Here is an 18,676-nt window from a genome sequence, read left to right as displayed (position 1 = left end):
ACATCGTTGACGTACAAAGTAGAAAATACGATGGAGTCGATGGGTTGGCGAATAATTATAACTTACTTAAAAAATATATAACCAGTTGACGGGTTGGGCAACTAGTTGATATAACATCAACACTATTATTACACAATATACCTTTTTTCCTGTTAGGAATTATATTCTATTCCACTTATAAGTTACTTCCAAAGTTTCAATTGCGACTTTGTCTTCATTTAAAATGGTATTTTTCACGAATTCACGTTTAGACTTCTTATCTATACTAATATATAAAGCGGAAGAGTTTGTTTGTTTGTTTGTTTGTTTAAACGCGCTAATCTCAGGAACTACTGGTCCGATTTGAAAAATTCTTTTTTTGTTGAATAGTCCAATTATAGAGGAAGGCTTTAGGCTATATAACATTACGCTGCGACCAATAGGAGCGCAGCGACAGTGAGAAATGTTGCAAAAACGGGGAAAATTATTCACATTTATGGACTTTCGATGCGTGCGCAGCATAAACGTTTTAAGTTACTCAAAAAATGTGTATGAAAGATATATTCCTCTTTTAATAATAAAAAAAAAGTCCGTGACACTATATGTCTATTTGTTAAGAGTGTGCTAGCAGGCGGGGCGCGGCGGCGGATGAGGGGGAGGCGGGTCAGCCCCGCCGCCGCGCTCGCCACTCTCACCCGCGGTGTAGTTCTGCGAAGTAGCAATGCACATAACGACTTAAAAAAATTAACATTCTTAATAGTTAAATTATTTATCAAAATTAGGTTTTGTTATCAGCTTATTTGCTCATTAATTTTTATCGTATAAAATCGGTTACATTTAAATCATAATCTGCTGTAGTTTTAACTTACAATATAAGATAAAATTTCAATGAACATTCCTTCGTACTTTGCAAGTAAACAATTCAAACGTTTCACGGTATAAATAAGGTATAAAAATTACATTACACACGTAAAAAAGTTCAAAATGGCGAGCGATACTTTCACCGATGCAGATTAATCATCACTGAGAAAATAAATTATGCAAATAAGCAAATAGGTGAATATCGTTTAAAATGACTACACAAATAAATTAGTAGTTCAATATTTCAAGTAATTTCTATTACGTTCAAGCATATTCAACACGGTTGTACTATAATCACCTTATGAAATAATAACACCAAAGGAGAAACAATCTAAACTTCTTATTGTTCGGTTTGTTTATCTTATTACGTTTAAGTTAATATTGTTTGTTTTCAACCGACTTCAAAAAGGAGGAGGTTATCAATTCGTCTGTATTTTTTTTTATATGTCTGTTACCTCATAACTTTTCACTGGATTTTGATAATTTTTTTTTGTTTGAAAGGTAGTGCTTCCCGTGGGGCCCCATTTTAATTTTATCCTGTTACGATGATGGTATCCTTATGAAAACGATATAAGTCTTAAATGTGCATTATGTATGTGCGCGATAAATAGGTGAATAACTCAAAATTGTGCCAACCAATTTTAATGATTCTTTTTTATTATAAAGGATATACTTCAAGGGTACTATGGTGAAAGTTTGGTAAGGTTCTGAGCATAGGATCCATGACAAAGTAACGGTACGGAAGGGAACGGAACAATTCTAAGGAGCACGTTAGCGATACTCGGCCGAATCTTTTAGAAACAAAAATTTTGACAAAAAAAACCGACTTCAAAAGAGAAAAAAAATAATATGCTCTAAAAAGTAAAAAATAATAGCTTATTATTCTACAACTTAATAATCAAGTAACTTATTCTACTTACCAATACGTAGGTACGTTCTGTGTTTCCACGCAAGGAGATAAGTATGTACCTACCCACTTTAAATCTAACTTAACACAAACCTATGAATAACAAACAATGATCACAATATTTTTTAGATTTATACTATGTAAAATGAAATTAAAAATATTTAGACTATTTAAAAGTCAGCAAAGTTATTACGATAATATATTATAGTTAAAATTATTGTTATTTTTGGAGGCGGTGTCAGCCAAGGTAGGTTTGTAAATATATGATATACTCCAAATTTGTAAATCTGGTCTATCGATAAATACACTTCTTCTTGATGTTTTTTTAAACCCTATACGTACATAGTGGTCCTATATAATGACAGAAAATTGGAATCAAAATTGAGTGTTTAAGCAAACATGTCTACCGTCAGGTATTACAATTCATGAACTTTTCTCCTAATCCAAGACAAAGAAAAGTCATTCAGATTTACTATTACATTTCCTGTTGAACGTTTTGTTTGTTTTGGCAGAGTATGAATTTTGTTTGTGATTTATTTATTTACAATTGACTTTTTCTTTTGTCTTACATCCAGATGTCGATACACCTGCATCGAATTGTTAACAAAAAAAATATTCGCAATCGTACACTATTGTACAATATTTCTTTTATGTTTAAGAAAAGGGTTGTCATAATTGACCGTATAACAATAAGCAATAAAAACACAGATGTTGGTAATTTATTTAGACAAACTTTACCGGTAATTTTAAGAGGAACTAGAGCAGACATTGTAAGGTCTTGCCTTAAAAGTTCACCGTTATGGAAATTTGTCCATACCTTAAAACTATCTACGAATATGAGAGCACATTTGGGGGGAGGAAGTACAAATTTTCCTTCAAAGTTACTTTTAATAGGAGATGGAAAAGTACCTCATTCTGAAAATAAAATTGAAATTGATCGCGATTTAGGAGAAAAAGTGACTAGCATAGAGGATTTAATATCAAAAGTTTACCCTAATATCGTCGAAATAGAAAATAAAGATTACCAATGGATGTGTCAAAGGGCAATATTGGCGGCGAGAAATAGTAGCGTTGACGAAATTAACGACCTAATTTTAACCAAACTTCCAGGCGATATAACTACCTACACATCTATTGATAATGTAATGGATCAAGAAGATGCTGTCCATTACCCACAAGAGTTTCTCAATTCTTTAAACCCGAGCGGCCTTCCACCACATTCCCTGAAGTTAAAAATAGGCGCTACGATAATTTTACTCAGAAATCTTAAACCACCAAATTTATGTAACGGGACCCGCCTTCAAGTAAAATTCCTTCGCAATAACGTGATCGTTGCAACAGTTTTGACTGGTCCGGCAGTTGGTCAAACAGTGCTTATACCTCGCATCCCAATGATTCCAAATGATTTACCTTTTAATTTTAAAAGAATTCAATTTCCCATTAAGTTATCTTTTGCCGTAACCATTAATAAATCACAGGGCCAAACATTTAAACACGTAGGAATCGATTTACGTCAAGACTGCTTTTCACACGGCCAACTATATGTCGCGTTGTTAAGATCGGGTTGCGGGCAAAATCAGTATGTTCTTCTACCACAAGAAAATAAAACTAAAAATATAATCTACGCTAAAGTACTGTAAAACATATTATTAAATCTTATTGACGATTATAATAACAAAAACCAACGTGAGCAATCAAACGATAATCATGATAGTGTTTCCGACAACTACGCGAACGAAGTCGCGGGCACAGCTAGTATATTATATAACTTCTCTTTACATCTCTGTAGAGAATGGCCATCGCAGTGGTTTTACAGGGTAGGACATAATCCGGTTATGCGCTATTATGCCATATTACCCACGGGCCCGATTACCGTACTGAAGGTTTCCACTGCGGGAACAAAAGGTTATTGTAGCAGTACAGGATCAAGAAGTTGGCACTTTTTACTGCGTTTTGTCTCAGAAAGCAGCACGGTGTTCTTGTACTTGAACTCTATCTAGGAGTATCTGTGCATCTCAGCATGGAGTATGATATTTCCTGCGTTGGATTAATTATCGTTCTTAAGAACGACCTTGGATGAAAATCAGGGGGACTTCATCATGACTAAATAAGAATGTTTTTTAATGCAGCATTTATTCTCTTTTTGGATCAGCTATTAATATTGTATAGAAAAACACCGTTATATTAAAAAATTATGTTTTTTTGCCTTTCATCGCATTTTAGTATTGATGTTTTTATTTTTAATAGGTGTCTGAAGATAGGCTCAACAGAATAAAGTATTTAAAATGTGTTTAAAATGTGTATTTATAGTATTACTTTTTGAATAATTATAAAAAAAATATTTACTATATAGACAAAGAATTATCACTTAAAGTTAAAATAAAAAAAAATCATTTAAAATCCATCATTACGTCATTTATCTTTGACAGGAAGGCTCAGTTCCGCAGCATATGCGGCTAGAAAAGTCAACTAATGGCACTCACTCTTTGAGAATTTTGCAAACTCAGAAGTATCTTTTCCTTTGTAATGATTTTAACAATGTAGGAACACATAAAGTAGCTTCAAAGTATATTATCCAGTATTAGTTTGTTTATATGCATGGAACTGTAAAAAAAAAAAAAATTAGTAAAGATATACTTTTACACCAAGTTTTTGGCTCTATGTATTTGTTCTTGTAATGTCTAATGTAATATAATGAAAAAATTGGCAATTAATAATATTTTTGTCATCTCAAATTTAAAAATTTTTAAACATTTATAATATATATTTTTTTATGTTATAGGTGGCAAACGTGTAGGAAGCTCACCTAATGGAAAGTGACTACCACCGCCCATGGACATCTGCAACACCGGGGGGCTTGCAGGTGCGTTGCCGGCGTTTCAGGAAGGAGTACGCTCTTTTCTTGAAGGTTCCCAAGTCGTATCGGTTCGGAAAAACAGCCGGCGAAAGCTGGTTCCACAGAGTGGTTGTGCGAGGCAGAAAATGTCTTAAAAATCGCGCTGTTGTGGATTTTCGGACATCTAAGTGATGCGGGTGATATTTGGAATTTTGACGAGATGTCCGAAGGTGAAATTCAGCAGCCGGGATTAATCCGAACAAATCCTCGGAACATTCCCGTGAAAAATTCTGTAGAAGCTGCAGAGCGATACAACATCTCTCCGCAAAGCCAAAGGATCGAGCAGATCGGAAAGGGCTTGATCATCGATAATTCGAGCCGCTCTACGTTGGATACGGTCAAATGGAAGGAGCTGGTACTGGGGAGCACCCGCCCAGAGGTGAGAGCAGTACTCCATGTGAGGCCGAATTTGCGCCTTGTATAATCTTAGACGATGGGCCGACGTAAAATACTGTCTTGCCTTGCTGAGCACACCGAGCTTTTTGGATGCTAATTTGGCTTTGCCCTCCAATTGACCGCGGAACTGAACGAGGCTTAAAATATCGATGCCAAGTATTCCGATACTAGCTGTGGCGGCTAACGGAATGTTCTCGAATCGTGGAGATACGACAAATGGTGTTTTTTTAGCAGTTAACGCGCAAACTTGCGTCTTTTTGGGGATGATATCGACTAGGTTTACCCGGCCCCAGTTCGAGACTTTGTTTAACGAAGACTCGATTTCAGACACAAGTTTGTTCCGGTTTTCTTCGACGTTTTCCCGAGAAATATTAGCACGGCCGGTGTATGAGGTGTCTACGGTGCTATCGTCTGCATAGTAGTGGATGTTACTGATTTGCAACAAGTCATTGATATGCAGAAGAAATAGAATGGGTGATAGAACGCAGCCTTGTGTGTTCCAGCATTGACGAATTTTAAGTCGGAGCATGCACTGTCGACAACGACTTTGATGCTCCGATCTGCCAAAAAAACTGGTAATCCAATTGCATAATTTCCCGGGAAGCCCATAGGAAGGAAGCTTCGAAAGAAGCGCTTTATGCCACACGCGATCGCGCACACACCTTCGCTATGTCCAGACTGCCTGCTAATGCCTCCCCCTTGATCTCAACTGCTTCCGCCCATTTATGAGTCAGGTAAACTAAAAGATCACCGGCTTAGCGACCCCGACGGAAACCGTACTGGCGGTCGTTAATCAGCTGGTACTCCTCTAGGTACCGCAGGAGATGGCAGTTTATAATGGACTCCATTATGTTGGAGAACAAGGAGGTAATGGCTATATGCCTATAATTGGACGGGTCTCCAAAGCAGTCTTCCAGGAGTTCGGGACGACGCCGAATGCATAGGATTGCCGGAAAAGACACGTTAAGACCGGCGCCAACGCGGGAGCACAAGTCCGTAGCATGATTGGAGGGATGCCATCGGGTCCACTCGACTTATGAATATCCAAGGAAAGAAGCTTGACGAACTGCACTTTGCCGGAATTTAACCTCCGGCATCGTAGTATCACACCACGGGATTGTTGGTAGTGACTTTCCTCGGTCATCCAGAGTCGAGTTCGTCGCGAAGAGAGAGCCTAAAAGATCAGCTTTCTCCTTCGCGGTATGGGCCAATGACTCACCGTCCCTGTGCAAAGATGGAAAAGAGGGCTGACAGAAATTCCCTAAGACAGCCTTAGCGAGAGACCAGAACGCACGTGTTCCTGAAGGGAGGCGCACCAGTCTCTCGCCAATTCTGCCAATGTACTTCGTCTTCGCCTTAGCAATCACGTTTTTGAAGGACCTAGAGGCAGAGTTATATTCCTTTCTGAATGCGCTGGTATTTACATCACGAGACGCCGATGCGTTAGCCCAGTCTTGGTAGCGTTCCCATTTTCGACGTGAAGCCGTTTTGCAGAAACGACCAAACCAGGGCTGGGACTTGCCACCGATGTGGACCGCAGAATACGGAATGAACAATTCCATACCCTGAAGTACCACATCGGTGACAGAGTCAGCAGCAACGCTCGGATCATCCGGCGAGAAACAAACCTGCCCCTATGGGTAGGATGCAAAGAAGGACCGCATCCCATCCCAATCTGCTGACTTGTAGTGCCACACTCGGCGGCAGCCCACGAAACGAGGTCGTGAGTACCGCGCAACTGGCACTGTACTCCAAGAGACGACCAGCGTCGAACAGCTTCTTCGCCGCACTTATCGGATACGTCATGCGGACCAAACTCATGTATCCGAGCCCACGTGAAATTTCTCCATACCTCACCGCTTCAGCGGGGCAACTCCCCTGTCGGCAGCTCCAGTACTCTGTTTCTTCCGGCTTCAGCGTTATCACCACTGTACGAGGAGCGGCCAGCTTGGACTTGATCTCTTGAGGTGCCTTAAACGTCGTACTAGCTACATGAACTAACCTTAGTTGGGTATAATATGAGTTTACCTAAAACTTACATATTAAGGGTTTTTTGTCATATCCTATGAGGTCGTATATAGAAAATCCAAGAAATTTCTACCATTTATCAGAGCAATGGTCAATCACGCAAACCTTCATTTTTATTAATATAGAAGAAGATTATTATTCTAGTATTTGATATTTACATAGATACATAAATACATTAAACATATATTACATTAAGCATTTAATAGCGAATGTTCGTGGAATAAAATAATTATTAATTTTATGTACATTTCATAGTTGACTGATTTTATTCCACGAATGGTACTCGTTATAACATTCAATAGATATTAGAGGTAATCCCTTTCAATAATTATTACGTTAAATTATATTCAATTTTGTCAGACTAGCTCTGAATATCTTTCCTTTTAATATAATACAAAATTATTTTAATTACATTAACATATAGAAATGGGACGGCTTCTAATGGTATTCGTAGGTTTCAATTTCTATAAATATATTGTTAATTAATTTTTTTTTGCAATTATAAAAATGATAATACTCCATGTTTTGACATCAAACATCTTATATTAAAAAAGCATTTAATAAAGCTAAAAAAAAGTTAAGACAGCTAAGATATTTTTTTATGCATGAAATTTGTGATAATACTATTTATGTCATTATATATTATGTATATATGAAACTAAATGCACTTTGAAATATATTTTCACCTAGTCAAATCAGTAATTAATATTATCTATTTACTTTAGTCGAATCGTGTCAATAATATTTTATTTATTTTAGAATCATGATCATATGACAAGTTGCAACGTTAATGTTTTTGGTGGTTTAATGGATATCAAGTTCCTTTTTATTCGTTTCAACCGAATTTATTTTATTTATTATTATTATTATATTATTTCATAATTGAATTTTGAATTAAATACATTTGACCGACACAAATGATACATTTCGCGTTTCGAATAAAATATGAAACTGGATATGACACGCAGCAAAGACACAAATAAAAAACGTAATTATAATAATAAACGAAAAACATAATAAATATTAAATTATATCTGCACAATAGTGCACGTACTATCAAACTCAGCATATGTTGAACACGCGGGGATAACAACGATCGATACTGTTTAATAATGGTTTTCAGTAACCGCTTGTTGAATTTTACATAAATGCTTAGTCTAAATATGACGACACAGACAATTTATCAATATCTTGAAACAAATTTAATATATCCAATACGTTAGTCATATGGAATTACAGTATATATTGACTCAAAACAAAATTAAAAAGTATAAGCATAGTGCAAGTATATCTTTTTACTATTATGAGTAAGCTTTTACTCCAAGAGATTTACTCCTTGAAATGATTAAATACTAGAGTCTAACACAGTTACTAAGATTAGGGCAATTAAAGTCGAATTAACGTTATACACAAAGCCCGTACGGAACCAAAATTAGAATTTATAGACCTCGTACCGCATTGTACACATGGAATATGGAATGTTAATCATAAACTTTGGTAAACTATAGTCTTTGAAGATACAGATGCAAGCATTCGTCTTCGCAGCCTTTATATTACGAATTAAATATATTTAATATGACGAATTCACATCATGTCACCTGGAAAATAAAAATTATTTATGTACGACGTACATTAAAACCAGCATAATGTGATATCAACGTGACGTACAGATTTAAACAATCATGTTAACTGAAAGAATGGAATACATTTTATTAATCCAAATAATTCTTTGTTGGATGAAGGATCTTGATAAAATGGAGATTTGTTTACACGTGTAATGTGTATTATTCTAGAAATAGATTTTTTTGTAAAAAAAATGATATATTAATTTCCGTCGTACACTTCTACTAGCATTTAAATGGATGTAATAGCTGACTCGTCGGAACAGATTTAGTTAGCAGTATAATAGTTAACAAGCCAATATCAGATTCGCCGGGAGACGTAAACTAACACGTACGAGTGAGATCACATTCATTACAAACTAGAACTTTATCAGAGAACAACATAGCCAAGCTTAAAATTTGGATCAACGGTAGACATTCAATGGAAATGCAATTAATGATCCTTGCGTTGGAATTTCAGTTCACCGCTTTCAAAACATTGCGTCCATATATAAAATACAAATTTATTTAAAGTTTTATTCCGTACTTATTATTTTATAGGATTTATTTGTATTAGGATTGCATATAAAAATATAAGGTCGATTGAGTTTGAACTTTATACAATATAGCTTTATACATTAACTGGTTACTACATGAACAATGTGTCCTCGTATATCGAAGGGTATTACCAAAGTCGTGATATTATTTCCCAAGTGATATTACAATTGCACTGGCAGTCATTTTGTCAGTCGTCACGCCTCCAATTCATACATACATACTGACTGATTTCAGTTAAATTGTAATACCGATATATATTATTTGACATTATAAATAGCTCTAATCAATTTATCAATAGTTGAAACACTAGAATATGAAAGGAGGCCTTGCGTTTTGATGAGTCGGCTCTTTGACAGTAACATGATGAACAGTAGTGACCGTTTCACAACGGTTGTTAAAATTGTCGCTGATATATATATAATAATAATAATATATATCGCTATTGCTTTATCACTTAAAATAATGACAATATCGTCTTTAGTACGGTTAAGTGAAGTAGATGGAGCGGCGGCGACTGGATTGGCGACAGCCGTCATTCAAAAAATAAATAAATTATCAAAAATATAAAAAGAGAATAAACGATTTCAAAAGAGTAAAATATTATTTGATTTTGATAAGACGTTTCATCCACCTTATTACAAATCTGATAAGGAGGTCCTCATTTACCTTCGTTATATATATATATATATATACATATATATATATATATATATATACATATATATATATATATATATATATATATATATATATATATATATATATATATATATATATATATATATATATATATATATATATATATATATATATATTTACCATAATATACCTGTTTTTCAGATAAGTGATGATATCTCCGAATGTATTTTCATAATATAACAACAAAATATATAAAAAGCTACAATACTTACTGTAACAATGTTCCTAGTGAACATATTATTATTATTCATGCACAAGTATAGTAGTATAATATTTATCATTACTTTACCAATAAAACACCCTTTTGTTATCCGATTATTTAGTCTTGAAACTCAATAGTTTATTTTCCTTTGAATTATAGATTCGCACTATGAAACAATTTTTGTTTCATAGTGCGCACAATTTCACAATTCATTGTGTGTATAATATTATGTTAGAAATCAAATTATTGTTAGCTTTTTGTGATATTTGTTCAGGAACTAAATTAAGAAAGTTATCATGTCGTTTTATATACTGATAAGAATTTTTCATTATATGACTACGTCGTATACGATATTCAATTGTTAGGCACATTTGTCGATACTAGTATATTAGTACACATGCAGACTAATTCATAAACATATTTTTACGCTATATTGAAAATAATACATGAGAAACAAAGAAAAGCAAGTATTTAAGTTCAAAAATAAAATTGATTAAACTTGCATATACATTTTAACGTTTATTTTTTATTTAAAAAAATATTATTCGAATACAAAAATTCATTTCAAATAATAAACGTTTGTCAAAGACATTTCAAAATTTTTTGGAAATTATTCATCAACGTACCTATTAAAAATACGTTGATGAATAATTTTAACACAATAAAATTAACAGGGATCGGACACAAAACATGTCCGACTCTTTTGCAGTGTCACGGCTTAAAGTTTGAACTCGAAATTAAAATCCATTATCACTGCATTATAATAAAGTGACTGCATTAAAGATATATTTTAAAAGCAGTCCATTAGTATTCACGCCCGTCGGAGAGCGTACATTAAACAACTTTAGTTACTTTGTTGTACTCTGGTTTCCAATATACGGAAAACTCGGTTTCCATACAAGACCAAAAACCACGGTATATTGATAAAGTGTTATATACTACTCAGGTAGTATCTTTTTTGATATCCCGTTTTATTAATATTAAAACCGACATTATTTCCTAGGATGTTTTGTAAATCTGTGAATTGTGTGATTGAATATTTTATGTGATATATTATTATGTTGGTTTTATGAGATAATATTGTCACGTTACAAATTTGTTGTTGCTAGCCTATTTCTTCATTTTTAATTTAGAGTTTTATTACAATTTAAATAATTAAATTATTTAAACATATTTTCAGTTGCTATGTCCAAGATTAATTTTTGTTCCAGTTTAATTGATTGCAATTGGAATTTTTTTTTTGGAGGTTTTATTGACCAATTCGGTTACAAAGTAATGTGTAATTAAGGATGCTAGTTTCCATTGACGTATGAAATTTTAACCATTTGTTACATAAACTGTTGGAAATGTTGGAAATTGTGATGCTACGCCACTTGTACCTGTAGTTATATTGGATCACTCACCTACCAAACTGGAACAAAACAATATCAAATACTGCTGCTTGGCGGTAGAATACAGAATGAGTGAGTGGGTACTCAGACAAGTTCGCATTGAGCCATACCACCAAAAAAAATGTTTTGTAAAACATTGCCACTCTCCGCTGCGAACTTTGGATTTTACTTACCAATGACAATGTTCACCCCAAGCTCGGCGAGCTCTTTGGTTCTCTCGAAACTCTCTCCAGATGCCAGCACCAACGTGTCGCATTATAAACGACACTGACACCTTCAGGGAGAGTTACAGGAGGACTGCGTCGTACGCGAGAGGACGACGCGACGGACGGACGCGGAGGCTCCCAACACACCCCTCTTTGGGTCTTCGTACCGTCTTATTCCATGTACCGAGACATATAGAGACCGGAAGCGCAAATTTTTGTCAATGGTCTAACGGCCCTGTCGGAAGCTGAACTGGCATTCAGCTAGGCCAGAGCCGATACACGACAGATTTCCACACAGACGAGAAGCGAATTCGCTCAAAAAGCTTTCCAGCCTCTTCTAGCAGACTTATAGGACGGTAAGTAGAAAAAGATTCTGCAGCCCCGCCTACTTCTTCAAAACAACCAAATTGAGACCTTCTTTCAGACCTTGGAGAACGTGGCAGTGCGGAGACAACTGTTAAACAGCCACCTAAGCCTGTTTCCCAATGAAACCTAAGCAAACACCAGCGCCCGCCCTGGAATCCCATCGTGTTACGAGCCCGCATAGGATCGACACGACCGCAAGGTTTGTGGACTGCTCCGCAACGACTGTATTAAGGATTTAAAAACTACAGACACAACAATTTATGTTAGCATAACTAAAATTTTATAAGTAAAACATAAAAAGATATATCAACTATAATTTTAAATATTCAATAGTTCGATACAATCTACAAATCATTAAATACTAGTTAAAGAAAACCAAGACACTTTGTTAATATTAGTTTACAAAAGTGCTGCATCTGAATTTTAAAAGACTTTTAGCATTCCATTTAAAGTCGCTATCCTTTCTTTGTAACTTATTAGAAGCAACATTAAATTTTCAAACTTTAGACAGAGCCGCAATTATAATATTAAATTTATCTATTTACCATTTACGCATTTTAGACTGGATTAAAAATTTAAAAGTCTAAGTACGAATTTATTTAAAACACTTTCGTAACTGTTAAACTCATCGCTTAAAAATACACAAGCATACGGTGGTAGATATACTTAAAGATCGCAAAAAAGCTGCAAATTAGCCTTAAAAACTATTTTAACTGGATGAAGTGTAAAAAAATCGTTGAGACATAAAATTCTAAATAACTAAACATAGTCTACTTGAAATAGAAAATTTTGCTAAAAAACATTGATTGAGAAATTATCAACGTTATCCTTTCATAGAGAAAATTGGAAAGTCATCTACTTATAATCTTTGTACACTTTCAGTTGTCAAAGTTCCTGGAGCTTATATTTGTCTCGGAAGAAGTCGAAGTACAATTTGCTAGCACAGTGCTCACAATGTAATTGTCGTCCCTCAACGTTGTTATTTTTTTGTGATTTCTTGTTTCGTGGTAGAGTTCATTATAAAAAAAATAATTCAAGAATTTAATACGGCTGAATGAATATATCATTTTCATTACGTTCAATTTTATTTTATTTTTAGCTTTTCCAATCTGTCTACCTACGCAAGTTCAGCGCAAAATATTCTCCGAATGTCATATATAATAGAGATGACACACAGGAGATTAATTGGTTTGATATTTTGATGGCTTTATTAATCACTAATTGTCGCCCGCGGCTTGACTCGCGTTCTAATAGTTTGTTGTTAGGTATTATATATGTATATAGAGTAACTTATGTCTTTTCTTGGGGTTAAAGATTACTTCATGTTAATTTTCATCAAATTCGTCTATGGACCATTTATGTCATAACATAATAGCCCGAATACCATGACAGCTAAATTACCAAAACAATTGCAAATATTATTAATAAAAAAAAAATGCAACCTGTCCGGCCTAAAAACAACAAAATACTATTGTAAACAGCGAGCATCGTATATTAGCTAGATTGAAGGTGTTTTAATTAAAACAGCAATAGTGCAGTCATTATATACATTTTTAAATGCAAATAAACTAAAAGGGCTGATTTTTGGATATGTTGTAAGAAAAGTTTATTTGCAACATTCGATATTAGTTTTCTATATACTATGTTCGCCGTCACCTTGAGAAAAGTGTGGAATATCGTTTTTTTTTGCGATACCTCGGCTGAGCGTCGTGATACGAGAATTATGATAATACACTTTCTTGTTGTTTCATTTTCGCTCTACAATTTAATTTCTGTACAATTTTAACCTACCGTTAATGGTTATTGAGATACCGAGCGCGAATTTGATGATAATTTTGCTCTTTTGATCTTGGAGTGCATTCAGCATGTGCCTGATCTCTCGAGTTAGATCGGCTTGGCGGCTCGAATTTTACAAAAATCCTCGAAGAAGGCGTGGCGGCGGACAAGTCAAGGAATTGAACCAATTAGCAACAAAGCGGAACCCGCGCAACCCGTCTTTTTGAAGTTCATATCGTGCAAGTGCAAAGGGAAATGCGAATCTGTTTCATGTCTGCTTCACAAAAAGATTAATGTGAATAAGTCGTTATCCGTAGTAACTAATCAAAATAACGCAGGGAAAATACTTAGTATTCATATTAGTTGAACACATCAAAATTAGTTTTATTCAATATCAGGAGTGCGCTTCTTTAAGAATTCACTTCGTATCTTACTCGTGGTATTAGGACAACTAACTATGTAAAATTTTGATTTTGTCAGTACTCACTTCGTAGATCACTCGTTATATGTCGGTTTTCAACATTTAACTTACTGTGACATATCACGATCCTATTCGAGTTCGTTTGAGTTTGCTCTTAAAAAATCCCGGCTATTACGTAATTTACTCAAAAAGGCAAGCCTTAACACCGATTTCTGATGATGAAATTTAAAACGCTATAAGAATAGTTTTTATCTCATTCATATTTGAAACTTTAAAAATGAACATACCTACAAATTTCCATCCCTAATTCCACCCTCATGATAAATTAAATTCGAAAACACCATTCTGCCTGTTTTAACTCTTAAATGGAAGCAAGAATACCGAATTTCATATAATTTATAGTTTCAAAAAAGAACAGCTATTAAAAATTTATTTGTTACTCGTTCATAAGAAATACCTCTACAATATTTAATATACATAAGTACATAGATATTAATGTTTACCAGATTTTTTTGTAGACTATCTATACGTATGAAATATGATGTATGAGCAGAAAATAAACAACCTGCCCATGGGATACAAAAGCCCACCTTAAAAGTTAGTTTTGTAACATTAACCTATTCGACTGCCTCGGGTTCTCTAGAGACGCAAGAATAACACAAGATGGTTGAGTTAGACGGAAAATCGGCCCTGTTACAATGAGATCTTTGTTGATTTACCTCTGCGGAAACAAAAAAGGGTACCTCCCTATTGTGGGGGTTTTGTTTAATTAAGCGACATCGCTAAATGAAACTATTTCCTTCAATGAAAAATATATTTAATTAGTTTTCATAATGAAAGTAATTGAAGGTTATTAAGAATATTTTATAGTTAGTTATTAAATCGCTTTCATTTCTGCTCGCAAATATATATTAAAATTATTCATAACAAATAAAAGTAATAGAAATCGCTGCATATTATACATCGCTCCATAACATATTTAATCTTAATTAATATATATTAAGTTCAAATGTATTATTTAAATAATAATATATTTAAAGGCAGATTTCCACATCTATCAGCATAAGCCATTTGTTTTTCCTTTTTGTAAGTCATTGGAATACCACAAAATAAAAATTAGGAAGAATAAAGGCGATTCGTCGAGACGTGATAGCGCTTGCAGTTGACTACTACACAATAATGGCGCCGTTCAACATTCTCGCCAACCATCAGCTGACCAATTAGCTGTTAAATCTTGTTTCCTCGTCATTTAAAAGATGGCGTTAGCGGTGTGCCGGCCGGACTGACCTGCGGGCCTCATCGGGCGCCCCAGTTGGTAGTCCTGTAACACACACAGTCAGCGTATCAATTTAAGAGTTTAACAAGGGCCTTTTTAACTCTACCAACCAAATCAGTATCTATATGGATTGAGTCTAGTTTAATATTGGTATCACAAACATTTATTTGTTCTTTAAAATAAAATATCAAGTTATCATTATTAATTGTTATACTTACACCGACTTCTAAAATATCTCTTCCTATTATTACAGGATCCTTAAAACAAAGATCAGGTACTACATGAAATGTCAACATTTATACAACTTACTTAAAATTTTAGTTGAGCATTTGATTTCATCGCCTCCGATATCCCTTAGGTAAACGAGATTTTTGCGCACAGTACCTAAGAATTTATCAGAAAAGTTTCCTTTTATCAAAGATCAAGATGTTATCAAATAGGAAGAAGAATGACTGAATGACGTTCTTGGTCTCCTCGAGAATCGTTCTTCGCAGAGATTGACTGCTTTCTTCATTGTTACTCCGCCAATGCTATTTCTCTATTGATTGAGTGAGTTGCTACGTGTCCTGGATTATCGCAAATGTTAACCGATGTCCGGAAACTTCACATCAGTGATATTTACCGTTAAACTTAGCATCTGACATTTGAGGTCGCTTTAAGTCAAGTTCTTAAATATCAGAAACATCCGGTCACCACTTTAGTGTAATGCAGTTCTAAAAAGCTGCTTTAGTAGTAATAGCATGAACATTTAATTCGCGGCGCATTAAGCTGTCCTTCTTATATAACCGACCGATGAAACAAAACCAGTTATAAAGTTTTCTAGCATTTGAGTTGATGATGATATCCCTAAGGAAGTTACAAAACAAAAACTTTGGGATTCGCCATTGGTCCACGTTACGCTACACAGTTTGACACAAAATTTAACAAGTACCCAAAACCATGCCTGGCTTCTAGCGTTATTAACTAAACAGTCAAGGCACTGGTTGAATACATTACCCTGTAAAAATCTTGGGACACTTTTAGATAATGAATGTTTCCATATATCAATTGGTCTCCGACTGGGAACACCGCTGTGCTCTGAGCACAGATTACCGTGTGGAAAGGAGGTGGACTCTTTCGGTTTACATGGTCTCTATTGTCCAAGAGTTCAGGCAGGCTTTTCCGCCACGGTTCTCTTAATGACACAATAAAAAGGCACCATCGACGTTCCTGCTCTTACTGAGCCTCGTGGAATTAGTCGTGATGATGGTAAGAGACCTGATGGGTCAACATTGGTTCCCTGGGAACGAGGACGGGCCCTTGTGTGGGGCGCTACATGCGTTGACACGTTGGCCCAGTCTCATATCCGAGAAACAATGTTAAGAACCAGTGCTGCTGCGGAAAAAGCTAAAGCAAAAAAAATATCTAAATATTCGTGTCTTACATAAAATTACTTTTTTGTCCCATTTGCTGTCGAAACACTTGGCCCTTGGAGTAATGGTGCAAAAAGCTTCATCAAAAGTATAACACCTCGCCTTATTGCCTCCACTTGTGACAGGAGGGCTGGTTCGTTTTTAGCCCAGGGGATCGGAATTGCGATTCAACGTACTAGCAGCATTTCCCATGCTGCTAGTATTCTTGCCACCATTTCACGCGGTCAAGATTTATACAATAACTATTTTTAATTCATATTTGTATATATTTAAGCACTTAATGTTATGTTAATAAAATGTTATTAAATAATATAATCAATAAATACATACGCTTTATAAAAAAAAACCACAGGTATGGTAATAAGGATTATAGGAAAAGTTTACGTTAACTCTCCAACAGAATTTAAGTACCATTTCTGCAGCTTACCTTTACTCACTAATGAGATAGCCAATCAATGAGATAAACAAACAGAAAGCAAATCCATATAATCACCATGATAAACTTAAAGAGCAGAGTAATTTTAAAAATATGAAATATAATTTTCAATATTATTTTTAATTAACTGGATTTCGCGATAATTTTCGTCGAAATTCAGCATTTTCTTGAATAAACTGAACATGATGATATATTTTAATAAGTACAGTAACAATACAAAAGAGATCGCCATTGGTCTATAATTTTTCCAAGTCATATAGTAGAAGTTGTATTTATTAATATTTCATATTTTTTTAGAATATGAGGCACCGATTGCTAAGTGAACTTAAATCATGGTCCGATCCTCTTTTACGTTTTTTCCTAACGAGAAAGATCCACTGCAACTTTATTATTCAGATCATCGCTCGGTACACGTTTCATGTTTGGTAACATGATGAGACCTAGTCCCTAGTCACATATATATTGTGATTTTAGATTAAGGCTATTTCTTGAATTTTAAGCGGCGTAGTAATGCTCTATTAGGTTACACTGACATTTTAACTTTCAAAGCAAACTTCCTTATATTTTATTTTATTATATAGGCCACTGGATGGTTAGTGTTTACCATCTTTTTTTTTCTTTTTCGCTCTAAGAAATATTAACCAATCCTCATATCACCACGCGCCATCAACCCTGGGAACTAAAGTGTTTTGTCCCTTGTGCCTGCAGCATATTTATTGTATTCGTTTATTTCTATATTTTATTTCAAATAGTTTTTCAAACCTTTTTTAAATTAGTTTTTAAAAAAAGGTTTTAAGTCTTATTCATATTAGATTGATATTTTATTGCAATAACTGAAAGGTTAATTGGATTGGTATAACTACACTAGAAAAAAATAACTTGAGCAAATTAGCTTATCAAAGGTTTTTTATATAGTATAAATTTTACGTTTAAAAAATTTATTAAAAGTAAAATTTGTTTTGTTAATAGTATTTTAAAAATATCATAAAAACTCTCAGCATACAAAAAAAATAGATTTAATATATGACATAAATTAATATTCTTTATTCAAATATTATATTTCATTAAACGTCAACTTACTTAGAATATAAGTACAGAAGACAGAAGTTTATTTATTTATTTTTGTATTCAAAGCAAACCGTAAGTTATATAATACATAATATTATAAAAATTTAAATATAAATATTATACATATAAAAATAAAAATATATGTCACATTCTCTTAATCATCATTAAAACAGGTATGTTATATAGCTTGATAATTT

General features: G+C 34.2%; 1 protein-coding gene across 1 annotated transcript in view; it reads right to left on the bottom strand.

The window, feature by feature from the left end:
- LOC113403121 (flightin) overlaps positions 1–18,676 on the bottom strand; it is a 137,901-nt gene that overhangs the window by 47,548 nt on the left and 71,677 nt on the right. The window lies entirely within an intron of this gene.

Source organism: Vanessa tameamea, chromosome Z, assembly GCF_037043105.1.
Source record: "Vanessa tameamea isolate UH-Manoa-2023 chromosome Z, ilVanTame1 primary haplotype, whole genome shotgun sequence".
Classification (NCBI taxonomy): Eukaryota; Metazoa; Arthropoda; class Insecta; order Lepidoptera; family Nymphalidae; genus Vanessa; species Vanessa tameamea.
This window is presented reverse-complemented; position numbering and strand designations above follow the sequence as displayed.